Genomic DNA, 14,161 nt, shown 5'->3' with positions numbered 1-14,161 from the left:
TCTTTTTGAACTGGGGTTTGAACTCAGGCCCTTGCACTCGCCAGGGAAGTGCTTATTCTACTGAGCCATCTCCCTGGCCCCTGAACCATCTTCTAAACTCTCTTGTGTTTCAACTTCTTCATCTTTAATCATTTATTTATTTGGTACAGGGTCTCACTACTCAAATCAGACTCGTAGTGATCCTCCTATTTCAGCCTTCTCAGCACTGGGATTACAGTCCTGCACCAGTACGCCTGGCTTCAGTGGCTGGTGCAGCACACCCAGGGCTCCAGGATCAGCATGGCATCCAGTACCAGGGATTGAACCCAGGTCCTTGTGCTTGCCAGGCAGGTGCTTAGACTACTGAGCTATCTCCCCAGCCCTTAGCTTCCTCATCTTTAAAAGGAAGACACTGTAAGTTGGATTTTTTTATCTGAAAATTCAAAATCTGAAGCTTTCTGAGTGCTTATATGATGCCACAAGTAGAAAATTCTGTATCTGACCTCATGGGGTATGTCAGAGTTAAAGTGTAAGCATGCTAAGAATGTTACATCAAATTCCCTTCGGGCTGTGTCCCTAGGGCATACAAAAAAAATAACTGAAATTCATATTTAATTTTGAGTCTTTTCCTCAAGGTACCTCATTATTCATACATAGATATTCTGAAATTTAAAAACAAATACCCAAATCTGAAAAATCACTTTTGGTACCAAGCAGTTTTACTACCCAACCTGCAGTAGTAATGTACCTAATAAGAATGTTGTAAGGGTTAAATGAATTAAAATACATAAAACAGCTTAGTGTCCCCCCACCCCCCACGACAGCTATCATCATCATCAGTAACAATTGTGACTGCTCATTGTCAGAAGTTGGGCATTTGGGTAAAGAAAGTAAATTCTCTAGGTTATATTCTTCCAACTTCTGAACCGGGCTGTATCTCTTCACATTCCTCCTGCAGTGCTTTGTGCTTGGCCCTTTTACACAGAGACCTGTCTGCTATAGTATGGTATAAAACATGTCAATTGAGCATACTTTTATTTTTGCCTTTAGTCCTGACCTATATTTATCTTCTGGTGTGGCATAGTTTGAGGCTTTTATCAGATTATCAAAGAGGAAATCCGTGACCCAAAATAGGTCAAAAACTACTGAAAGAGACATCAATGATGTTCTGCTAAGAAGAACCCAAGCAAGTACATGCTCAGGAGAACCTGACTGTGGCTCTGCACAGCACTTAGGATCCTACTGGTCCGTAGGACTTAACCCCAGAATTCATGTCAACAGATACTTTAACAGAGGTCTACTAAGTACCAAGCACTGTGATAACATTTCCATCTTTATATTAAATAGTAACTGAATAATTACATTGAACTTACTGTGTGCTTAGGACTGTCCCAGATACCATTAGCCACAGTGCTGCTGGCCCTACCACTACCCAATGAAAAGGAAGGAAAGGAGGCAGAGGCCTGCACTGGTGTAACGGAAGCCACACAGTTCTTGTTTCAGCATACTCTGCATCCATGGGGAGGTCAGGCAAAAAGGGCTGAAGGCATGTTGGTCACAAGCCTCCTTCAGCCCAAGTATGGTTCATTTTTCATTCTTAAGAAATAATAGTAAATGTTAGGACTAGACATAAAATGAGACACAAGTGGCCATAAGAACTTCTTCTAGAAACAAATAACTTCTTCAACCTAATGTGTTACGTATTGGATTAGCTAGGATCCTATCAGAGAGAAAGGCCATGCTTTAACTAGGATTATTCTGGAGACATAAATCATCGAAGAAATCCCTTCAGTGCAGTGGATGTAGGGCGTGGAAACCAGGACATGTGCAGTGCTCGCGGGCCAGTAGAGTGGGCTCCATGTGGATCCTAAGAGAGAGGGTGAGCAGATAGGCTGAGCCCGAGGGGGCGGCGTGGAAGGGGGCCCAGCAGGCCCTGAGATCCCTTATCAAGGGATAGCAGGGCAGGGGTGCCACTGCTCCCACCAGTGTACAGCTAGTGCCTCCCCACTGGCCACACCCAGGGGAGTCCTGTGGGTGCAACCCAGGCCCTTGTCTAAAAGCTGAGGCAGGGCAGAGAAAGAATGAGTGGAGCTAGAGGAACACATAGGCCAGAAAACTTGTTTTCACTCTTGATTTTGGAGGGAAGGGTATATGTTTCAATTTTATCTGTTTTTGAAAGCTAAATTTTAATAAATTATAAAATATTTGTGCCATATTTATGACACCATCAATTTTATGATCTCAGATATTTTGTTCCCTGTCTTATTAGTTTGGCACTTTTTGACTTTTAAGAGAAAATCGTATATAAATTAGCCAGTGTTCCTCCAGTGCACACAGAGTAAAAATGTTTTTCTTCAGAGCTTTTGCTTCTTATGAAGAGAGTTGTTCCATTTCTCCTGTTTCTCTCACTGTTCTCTCCTATGCCTCCGCCAAGAGTGTATTACGTTTGGAGACATCTAGCGTGGTGCTTCCCAAACTCTGCTCCACTGAAGACTCCTTTGGGAATCCAGCTAAATTTCCTAGTTCCCTTTTGATTTTAATACCAATGTCTGTATTGCCCAGTGAAGTTATTTTTATTCCTTACAACTGTTTTTACAATTAATTTAAAACTCAACAAAACCAAAGATAAATAGACCATAATTATGAGTCCATACTAATCTTTAAGCAGTTATTATTAAAACAAAAGAATAGTCATGAACTAAATATCAACTTAGAATTGCAAAGGCATCTATATGAGGCAAAACTAGCTAGAATGGTAAACTTAATAACTGTGCCTTTGTAAGCATTACTGAGACACATTTCAACAGGGCATTTATAAGTTTCAGAATACGTTTTGTCTTTTAATTATTCACTTGCATGCATTTATTTTATAATATTCAGCAAGAAACCTTTAAGTCCCTTCCAAAAGGTAGTTTTCTACAGCAGCTAGCCTACCTCTGCCTGGAGCTCTGCAGGCACTCCCTTCCCTCTGCCTGGAGCTCTGTATTCCTTCTCTCCTGCACACGCACCTTTGTTCTGTGGCCACCAGCCTATTTTACTGAACTACTCAAAGTCGCTGAAAATTTTTGATCAGAACTCAACAAAGAATTGCTCATTGTAGGCTTTAAGTATATGCTTCTTCTTAGACCTATGGGAGCAATTTCTCTAATTCTTGGGTTTCCTTCCCTGAAATTATACAGAAAGGGCTATATCCTTTCAACCCTTCCCACCCATACCCAACACCCCCACCCTGACCCAACAGACATTTTCTCCTGAGTGCTGTTAGACAATGTTACCTTTGTCTTAAGTATGTGCTGTAGTGAGCCAGTGGTCACAAAGATGACCATTGGATTTATTCTTCACACCTGAATCAGTTCATGCTTTATGTCATAGATTTTACCATTTGTGGTCTCCCTGAAAGCCACAAGGAGACACAGAAGGTCTATGAAAAAGCAGTGCCATGCTGTGCCCTTGCTTCACTCCCCTGTCTTTTGGAAACAATCCCTCAGTTTTCCAGGGGGAGCTTGCCCTTCTCACCCTCAGTCCATGAGGTTAGCACAAAGTCCACAACACCCTCCAGGTACACACATTGCCTTTGAACCTCTGAACCTGGATCAGACCAAGCAGAGATTTGGGCAGTGCTTTAAGAATGAATAGTGATCCAAGCTGAGAAAATCCAGCACAAGAGTTGGCCAGAACCACCAAGAAAGAGGAGCCTCTATCTGCTAGGGTCTCTGGTCTGGTAGAACATACGCCTGTAGTCGTTTGGAAGAATCTGATGTCTTTAGTCACTTTCTTGTTGCTGGGACAAAATACCCAACACCCACAGTTTAAGGAAGGAGAAGTTCGTTTGAGCTCACAGCTACAGAAGTCGTAGCCTACGGCTGGCAGGTTCAAATGAAGGGCCTGCTTTGGAGGGACTCTGCCATGTCATGGTGGCCTGGAAGTAGAGAACGAAGGGAGGCATTGCAATCTCAAGTGTGTGAATGTGTTGCTCAGGGAATCTGGGTTGTAGGTGACAAAGAACACAGTAAAATTGGCATAGCAGGCAAAGCAATAGGTAGCACATGGGTAGATGTAATGGATCACATTACGTCTACCTATCACAAAATCTATGATAGTGGAAGATGTGCCCTTGCAGTGCATGCTCTCAGGTGTTCACAGCCTCCAACCAGGTCTTGCCTTCTAAGACTGCATTCAGCCGTCTCACCACATGATCCAGTCACCTCCAGAAGGCCCTACCTCTGTGCACATGACAGAACTGAGGGTCATTCTTGATCTAAGCCATGCACTTGTGCATGAAGGCCAGCATTTTGCAAAGCAGAGCTGAGAGATGGACAAAGATCTGTGTCATCATTCAAGCACACAAATCTAGCCATCTGGGTAACGTGACCCATCACGTCTGCCCATGCCCTACCTATTGCTCTTCCTGCTATGCCAATTTTGGTGTGTTCTTTGTCCCTTGCAACCCAAATCCCTGAGTAAAACATCCACACACCTGAGATTGCAACACTGGATGGTCCCACAGCCCCGCAGAGGCCACAGGGATACCCACATGGAATTTGGGGATTCCAGGAATAAATCTGGAACTGGTAACAGTGTGGAGACTGCAGCCAGCTATGTGTGACATCGGCGATTTGATAACATCTTCCTTTGGTATGAAGGGGAATTGGTTCCAGGACCCCTCCTGTCCTCTCATGGATACCAAAACCCATGGATGCTTAGGCACCTTATATAAAATGGCATAATATTTGTGTATAACCTGGGCACAGCCCCTAGTACAGTGCACTCGGTCACCTCTAGATCACTTATGAATGTCTAGTGCAATATAGAGTGCTATGTGAGTATTGTTATACTCTAATGTTTAAGAAACAATGACAAGAACAAAGGTAAATACATGTTCCATACACAGATATTCCTCCCCCCAAATATTTTTGATCGATGGTTGGTTGAACCCATGGATTCAGGCCCATGGAGGTCTGGTTTTTATCTTTTTTTTTTCTTATGGTTACCACTTTATTGTAAAGGGTAATAGGAAGGATACAGATGAGAGCCAGTGAAGCTACATATGGGCGGAGGCACAGCAGGATCCTGAGCACAGGAGCTTCTGTCCTCATAAAGGTCAGGGACACCATCCTCCTGACACATCCATGTGTCCACAGTCTAGAAGTTTTCTGAATCCCACAGCATAGGAAATTTTATAGCTTCATCACATCAGATGATTATTAACTGATTTTCAGCCCCTGTCCCCAGGGTGTGTACAGGGGTTGGTGGGGTGGTGGTGGTTAGTAACAATTAGAAATTTCTAGGCATGGTTTGCAAGACTCCATCCTAAAGCTACATAGGAGACCACTAAGAATCATATCAAGCAAATAAAATTATTCCTACCAAGAGGCAATTTGAAGAGATCAAAGAGCTCTTCGTCATGTCAGAAATTAGGGTCAAAGACCAGAACAAAAGAAGCAACCCTAATGAAGGAGGATATTACAAGGCTTTGAGGAGCTGTGAACAAGGAACTGGAGATGAAGATCTAACACATATTTCTTATTAAGCCATAATATCACAGCATCTCAGTATACTTTCATTACAGGTTGAAGTCTACAGACTGGCTTAAGTGCTGGTGAGTGGCAAGCTGTCCTGCAGGACATGTGGGAAAGCACAGTAAGCAGGTGGACAGACCACCCCAGGGCCATTTCAAGTCCACCTGTAAACTGAAATGCCCCGAATGGAATGTTAACACCAATGACCTTTAATTCCAAAGGGCCTTCGTGTCTTTGACTTTATCTTCTTGGCTTCTTCCTTCCAATATCATATCTGTGTCCATCTTATGGGAGTCTGCAGCACTGTCCACTAAACACAAAACTAGACATGAGTTTTTAATTCCATTACATGTTAACTATGGTGCCTAAGTGGTATGTGGATAAATGTTTCCCAAAAGGAAGTAAAATTTTAAAGTATAGATTATTCAAAAAGTTCTATTTTTGTGACAAGCAGGAATAAAAATCTTAAAGCCAGAGATTATATGTAAGACTAGCATCTATGCCTTACTACCTGTCAGTTAAGCCAAGGCCTCAGGTTATGACATAACAGGTAAGTCCTCCCCCTCAGACCTCTGACAGCCTCCAGCAGTGTCACAAAATATTCAGCATCACATGAAACCTCTTGTCAGCCTTCAGGTTGTGAACTCCTTTATGTCAGCTTCCACTATAAAATAATGACCTTTAGTATCCTTTGTTTCTTCATTAATAAATCTTTGATAGAGATTTCTAGTTATAGAACTCAGAAACTTCTTTGGTTGATAAACAATCTTGTATTTGCTACCTACTGCTTTATTGATTTCTTTAATAACATCATTAATTTGACAGTAGGTTAAGCAGGATTTCATGTACGAAGGAATTCTGTTGAATTCATCAGTAGATATAAATAACATTTCTTTAATTTTTTTTGTTCTTTTGGAGGCTTCTTTATGCGTTCGGGTTCCTCAACTTTGACTGGCTTTTCAGTGTCAAGATCTGATCCATTAACCAAGTTCTGTGATACTATTACTTGAGGCAAATGGGGAGGAATGTTTTCATTCACATGTTCCACATCTTTATAATCTTCTCCAAGAGATTCAGAGAGTTCCCTGAGGGAACTGTTGGGGTTTTTGTTGTTGTTGTTGTTTTTTGCAATACCGAGATTGAATGTTACTTTTTTCTTGATACTGAATTTCCAATTTAAATCTATGTAGAAGTTCATTTACTATAATCATCTCATCTATTTTATTTAATATAATCTTCAATATAAGTTCCTGGCCAAGATTTCTTAATGACAGTTTTTTTAATATTGCCAATCTTTTCATTAACATGAGAGTATAACTGTTCCAGCTCCAATGTCATCTTTTAATCTAGCAAGAAAACTCGAGTCTCTGTCAGAAGCCAGGGACCGGGGACGCAGCTCTGGGAGTGAAATCCAAACTACCTGCCAGGTCCTATGTGCATGCAAGCGCACTTACAACCTCCCAGAGCTCAGGCTTAGTGGCCGCTGGTTTTTATCTTTAAAAACACCATGCTAAATGATTTGAAGATCTTTCAATTTTAAACAAGTTAACATTAAAAATATTTCATAATATTAAAATGCAAAGTAAAGGATCGGTTCTATTTCTTTTTTAAAAAATGTATTTAGTACAGGGCCTATCGGGTCTGACTACACAGACTGGACTTGTAGTGATTCTCCTGTTTTCAGCCTTCCAAGCGCTGGGATTACAGATGTATGTCACCACGCCCAGTCTCAATCCCTGTCTCAGCGCACCCCAGGGATGGGGCTGGCACAGCACTCCAGGGATCGAACCTCAGCCAGTGCATCTGCCTAAGGTGTTTTAGTACACTGAGCTATCTGGCCAACTTTACAATCTAATAATTGTGTTAGGCCATGTTAACAGAACCTTGTCATAAAAAGCCAAATCACCATATTCAGCATTAATAAGACACTTGGTCAACAAGTTCTCGTTCAGCTCCTGTGCCTACCTTGGGCTTCTGCATTTTGAGAGAAGGTGGAAAGCAACTGAAATGATCAAAAGCATGGACAGCTCTCTGAAGGATGATGGAAGTGAGCCATTTAGCTAAAAGAAAAGATTGAAGGGAGAAAATAAGCGGGCATTTCAGCATAGAAAGAAATGTTAAGAATAAAAGGATGGCCAGATATTTTCTTCTTCTATAGAGGAAATTGCCCAAGACACTTCATCTATACAAAAAAAGTGATTTTTTCCCCCAAGCAGATAGGATTCTTGCACCAGGTGAGGTGTTAGACTAAATGTCTTTAGAACTGTGCTTCGCTAAGGCTCAATGACCAGATGGAGACTTTCCTTTGCAAAACTTACGAAATCACTTGCTGCACCCCTTAAAAGTAAGATGGAGCAACTGTGGCTGGTTTAGCTTAAGTGTCACTTTGCCCACAGTTACTTCCTACGCTCGTGACATCCCTATGGAGAGGCAGTTGCTATGGGCAGACCAATGGCACATCACACTGACATACAATAAAAGCAGAATGGAACTGTGGTTGGGTGATGGCAGTAGGGATTTCTCATGTCCACTCTTTCAGTTCAGCCATTTGATAAGCAATTCATGATTACTTTTTCCATTAGCTTTACAAACAAAGCAATGTATGGTGTAGTTCAGGATCAATAGTGTTTTGTGGAAGGCCGAATTAAGCGTGCGGGTTCCGTGTTGATTCAGAAGCGCTTGTCAGTTTTAGTAATATCTGTCATATTCTCTATTGTATCAACTAGTCTGAGAGACTTCAAACCATGATTCAGGAAAAAGCACATTACTTAGGGAAAAATTTCTAGTTTTATATGGGAAAAAAAATCACTTTAAAAAAACAATGGCTTTGGCATTATGACTGTTTGAATTGATTTGACCCTATTTAAAAGTTAACATATAAAAAATAATAAAAGGCTACATATTGCTCCACATTTTTTCTACATCAGTTGTGCCATTTCATTCAGTTCTGCTATATGGTGACCCAGCACACTTGGTGTAAGTATAAACTCTTCTGACGGTAGTTTTCATGGACCCACATAGCTACTAATTAGCTCCACGACTGGATTCTGCAATTTCCTGGGCCACATTGCTTAGACAGTTTCCGCATGTTCAGTTCCAGCAGTCATTTATCCTTATGGGACCCACATGGTTACTTAAAAGTAATTTATCCGGGAGGCTTTCTGCCCTTTACATGAATCTGCTAATAACAGAGGTTAGCTGACTCACAATCAGTTATTCTGAAAAGATGCAAGTGATAATTTCTAGGTTGCTGGATTTCAAGTTACTGGGAATAATTGGGAAGAGAAAAGAACACTAATTTTCCAAACCTGTTGTTGAAATTTTTGGAGGAAAGTTTGCTGAAGGTGGTGATTTTGATAAAGGGACCTTATAATACCCTGCTTGTTCTCATTTTCCAATTGAAGTATGCAAGAAAAATTAATTTAGAAACAAATCCAAACTCACAAACACAATATGCCCAAACAACAAAACCTGGCCTAAAAGAGTGTACATTGTATGTTTTCTTTTAAAAACAAATCTAGAAGCAAGAGCTGGTTTCTAAGTTTATTTCTACATGTGCCCTATGAATCCAGTCTTGTTGAAAAATCCCTGGTATCAGCTTTTTTCCCATGATTCCCTTTTTAGCAGAATTCACTATATTACCTATCCATCCCCCAAATACAAATGGCTCAAACAGCTGGCTCTTTCAGTCTTGGTTTATACACACAAACACAAATGATACACACAAGCACATACATATAACATACATCTCTGCATATATAAACACACACTTTAGTCATTTATTTTTTTAACAGAATAAAGGTCATTAATCAAAATACAGCTCACTCTGAGAGTTGAAGCTCGACATGAGATCATTATTTCAAGAAAATCCAAGGAGACTAAGCTACCTTTCACAGTATTGTTTTCTTTCTAAACCTCTGTAGGGTGCATGGCTCTTCTCTACTGAGAAAGTTGAGGGCAGGGCTGTGGAGCAGTTTTGTGGTGTACATACTGAAAGCTCTCAGTTCTCATGGTAAAAGATTATACCATAGATTCACTCACCTCACAAAAGATGAGATTTCGCATCTATTATATTTGTAATTCTAGGCTGCCTCTAGATAGTGCTAGGGGCAAAGAAAGCAAAATTATCTTCCAATTTTTCTCAGAAGTAAAAAAATGACATACAAAGATTTGAAGCTAACTATATTTTTCTTATTCTAGTTCAGCATAATTTCATGTTCTTCAACATTTTATAAGCTGAGAAGAAACATTATAAAATCATCTCATCTCTCTCTGGGTCTTTCTCTGAAATCTCAAGAGCATCTAGAACTTTTCTCCTTTCCTTCATTGTGTGATTCTGTGAGTGATAATGAAATAGCTGGTTAATAGTTTTCCTTCCTACTGACTCAGAAGCAGAGCTATAAAGAAGCAGTACAGTGCTGGGCAAATGCAGGACAGCCCAAGGGCTTTCCACAGCCTGCCCCCCTCCCACTGAGTTATTGGCTATTCTGAACTATCACAGTTGTCCTCACCCTTTTGTTAATGCAGGTGAGCTCTGCCACAGAGCCAGCCAGCAAACTAAATGTCCCCTCCACAGAGTTGGGGCCTATTTGGTTCCCCTAAAACCTAGCACCTTCTAGCCTTAGGAATAAGGCATATTTGTAGGTAAAGGAGGCCTACAAAGCAATAAGAAAAAAAAAAATTGGGCAGAGGGTGTGACTGATCTAGAAGCTAGGTACCTGCGTGTTCAACTTTTGAGTCATTAAGGAAATAAAAATCTTATCAGAACTAAGATACCACTCATCCATCAGCTTTGCAAAGCAAAACAAGATGTTGGTGAGCCAGGGAGGAAAGAGAGCCCACACAGCCTGTGGGAGAGTAGATGGCACACGGCCCTTGGAAGAACCATCTGGCAGCAGCTTCTGCAGAAGGGCACAAACTCTGCGGCCCAATAGTTGAGAAATTATGAATTAGGATTATATTCAGTGATGACTATGTTCATTTTTAAATGACTAGAGAGATGAATACCGGTTTCTTGATAGTGATTACCACTGGAAAAAGAATTGTGATTGGAGTACTTGAACTTGAATTTTTTTATTCAGACTTAGTCTTGCTAAGTTGGTGGCCTCAAACTTGTAATCTTTCAGTCTCAGCCTTCCAGGTAGCTAAGACTATAGGCATGTATCACAGTGCCTGGCAGCTGGACATTTTTTCTTATATATACAAAGCAAAAAGGAAGAAAATGTAGAAATTGTCGTATTTTTCTCTGTACTTTCCTGCATTTAATATTTTTTTCAGAATTGAGAAGAAGATAGCTACCCATGTATTGACTAGGACAATTAGTATATTGCAGCCCTTTAGTAACTTTCTGATTTTCATCTTTTAAGACCTAAAGCAGTGAACTTTGCTTTATGATACTAACAGGTTTCACCAGGACTAGTTTACAGCCTAAGCTCTGTGAAGGAGCTGCTGGGAAGGCCTGGGTGAGAAACCGAGGAAGAGGACTAGAATCTTTCTTATACTCATATTATTGATGGTCTAATGTACTTTAATAAAATGAGGAAACTGAGGCCTTGAGAAACTTCTTCAGATTTCCTTGCTGAGCAAAAGGCACAAAGTGGGGACCACAATCTGTCGCGGGTTTTCCAGTAAGAAAAGCTCTTGTGTATGATTTTTTTTTCTTTTTTTTTTTTCTTTTCAAAGTTTTATTGATAAACATATAGCAATGAGACAGTTTCAAATCAAATCGAAAGTACAGTTTCAACAAATAATACACTGCATATATTCTTCTTAGTGGTTAATTGCTGTACAAGATGCAGACTTGTGATCCTATTTACAAACACCATTAGAACAAATCATTCTATTGTGTATGATTAATTAATAAAAGATCTACCTAATCTTCACCGTGGACAAGCTGGCACCATCATGGGTTTCATATTATAGAAATGGCCACTAGGCCAGGAGTGCTTTAAGGAGAAACGTGAAAGGCTGTGGAGTTACTTCCTTTGTAGCACAGAAGAGCATAAAAGTTAAAAATATGGTTAGAGCCAGGTGTGGTGGTACACGCCTATAATCCTTGTGCTCAGGAGGCTGAGGCAAGAAGATTGCCCTGAGTTCCAGGCCAGCCTGGGCTAGACGGTGGACACTGATTCAAACTTCCCCCTCCCCATTAGAAAAAAAAAATACACACACACACACACACACACACACGTGCACACACGCATATAGTCAAAAGCCATACCTGCTTGGGTGTATGCTAGCTCTGGTACTTTCAGCTGTTTTATCTTAGCTAATGAACCTCTCACTGCCAGTCTCTATTTCACTATAAAAGTGAGAAAAATAATACTATTTCAAAGATTATTCTGAAGCTTAAAAGAATTAATGATAGGATATGGGCAAATAGTGTCTGATACAAAATATGTTCAACAAGTGTTAGCTGTTATTACATCATCCATAAGACAAACTGTTGACAATGAGTATTTCATTAGGACTCTGCCCTCTGTTGCCTTAAATCACACACTTATATCTCAAAACTGACATCAGTATTTTTCTTTATATTTGGCTTGGATGAGTCTCAATTTCAGTTTGCATAGAAGTCAAAAGGTAAGATCATTTTATTTGTGTACAGCAATGTCATAAAAGTGTGGTGGTGATTATGGCTCCTTTTCATTATGTTTCATTCAACACTTACTCATCCCTTCTGGAACACACAGGGCTGCCCATGGGGATGTAAAGCAATGAAACTGACCTAAGAAGTGGAGGACTCAGCCCTCTGATGGTCCAGTATCCAAATTGCTGTCAAATGCACTGTCACCAGCAAGTTCTTGAAGGTCTTAAGGAAGAAAGTAACCCTCTTCCCCAATCCCTGCAGTTATTTTGGTGGAAGAATCTTGGACCTTTACGACTTCTGTACATGACCGCATTTGCATCTCTTTTTTGGAGGAGGTTGCTAGATTTCAAATCAATTCTCTTTCTCTGTATCAATTTCCTGAAACTGATGCTGTATATTAAACTTGTGCATTTCAGCACCAACTGATACACTGTTGGGAATCGTTCCCAGGGTTAGCAAGGGCGCTAACTCCATCTTTATTTGTTTCTACTGCTTCTTAGTCCTCTTCCTAAGGGTGATTCTTTTCTTTCTTTCTTTCTTTCTTTCTTTCTTTCTTTCTTTCTTTCTTTCTTTCTTTCTTTCTTCTTTTCAGAACTGGAGATTGAACTCAGGCCCTTGCACTTGCCATGGCTTATTCCACTGAGCCATCTCCCTGGCCCCATAAAAGTGGTTCTTAAAAGATGCTTTTCTATAGAATACTATAAATTTCTTCCTTTACAGTTGTTTAAAAATGTTTTTATAAAAATTTTCTGTGCATCTTAAATGAGACCTATGCTATAAACCTGAGATAAATTCCTTTGTCAGAGTAAATAAGGGTGGTTTCACTTGTAGTTCACTTATAATTTATTCCATCATTTGGGTGTTAATCTTACTGTCAGATGAATCCAATAAATTCTGGACTAAGCTCCTCCTGTGCAGGAGAGAATTTTTGTACAGAATTCTCCTATAATTGCCTCTTCTGCACACACCCTGTCTTATTTTCATTTGTGCCCAGCCTGCCTCATCACATGCTATGATTTTCCAGCTAAACAATGTTTTTTTTAAGATTTGATGCTTCTGTATACCAAACTGACTTAGGTTTAAAGTTGTGGAGGATAGTTTATTGATACGAGTCAAACCCTGACTATGACAATCCTTGGGCCAGGTAAATCTCTCATGAAGATTGACAGCTAAAGGTGACCATAGTGTTCTGCGTGAAGGAAGCTGCTACCATCAGCCATTACAGCAGGATGGGACATGTGCTCATGAATTCTGAGGGGCCTTCTTCCCTATTGCCATTGTTCTCTTGTTCCAAAATGTCCTTTTCCTATTTTGCCTGACATTTTTCTATCAGTTACTACTCAGAGTATCCCATCCCTCAGGTTGAAGTTTCTAAAAGTTCACCTTATTTGGGCTTTCTTTCAGTCCTGTGGAGTCATAATCCATGGGAACAGGACAGAGGAGTTAGTTTTTGCTTCTTAAAACTTTGCCAGTAGTCTCCACACTGATTTCCACAGAGGATGTACCAGTCTGCACTCTTACCAATGGAATAGGGCTCCTTTTCCCCCACAGCCTCTCTAGCATTTGTTATTAGTTGATTTCTTGATGGTAGCCATTCTTTCTGGGGTGTGATGGAATCTCAGTGTTGCTTTAATTTGTATTTCTTGAATAACCAGTGCTGTGGAACATTTTTTTCATGTATTTATTTGCTATTTGTGTTTCTTCATCCAAGAAGTGTGTATTCAGGGTGGAGAATCCTCAAAAAAACTAGGCTTACAGGTCCCACTCAACCCAACTATCTCCTCCTGTGTATTTTCCCAGAAGAACTGAAAACCTCATACCGCAGTGATACATGTGCACCCATATTAATAGCAGCACAATTTGTCATATCTGAATCTTGGAAACAACACAAATGCCCATCAACTAAAGAATAGATAAAAAAGATGTCATATTTTTATACAACAATGGAATATTACTCAACTGTAAAGAAAGATGAGCATGAGGCTTTTATAGGTAAATGGATGCAACTAGAGGCTACACTTTTTTTTCCAAAGTTTTATTGATAAACAGCAATGAGACAGTTTCAAATCAAATC

General features: G+C 40.2%; 1 protein-coding gene and 1 pseudogene across 1 annotated transcript in view; one reads left to right on the top strand and one right to left on the bottom strand.

The window, feature by feature from the left end:
• The window catches only part of Rad51b (RAD51 paralog B), a 748,426-nt gene that overhangs the window by 598,130 nt on the left and 136,135 nt on the right, over positions 1–14,161 (top strand). The gene's annotated exons all lie outside the window — the stretch shown is intronic.
• On the bottom strand, positions 6,030–6,836 carry LOC101591175 (annotated as a pseudogene).

The sequence above is a fragment of the Octodon degus genome, unplaced genomic scaffold (genome assembly GCF_000260255.1).
Source record: "Octodon degus isolate 3935 unplaced genomic scaffold, OctDeg1.0 scaffold00007, whole genome shotgun sequence".
NCBI classification, from domain to species: domain Eukaryota; kingdom Metazoa; phylum Chordata; class Mammalia; order Rodentia; family Octodontidae; genus Octodon; species Octodon degus.
Note: the sequence above shows the minus strand (reverse complement) of the source record. Positions and strands in the feature narration are given on the sequence as shown.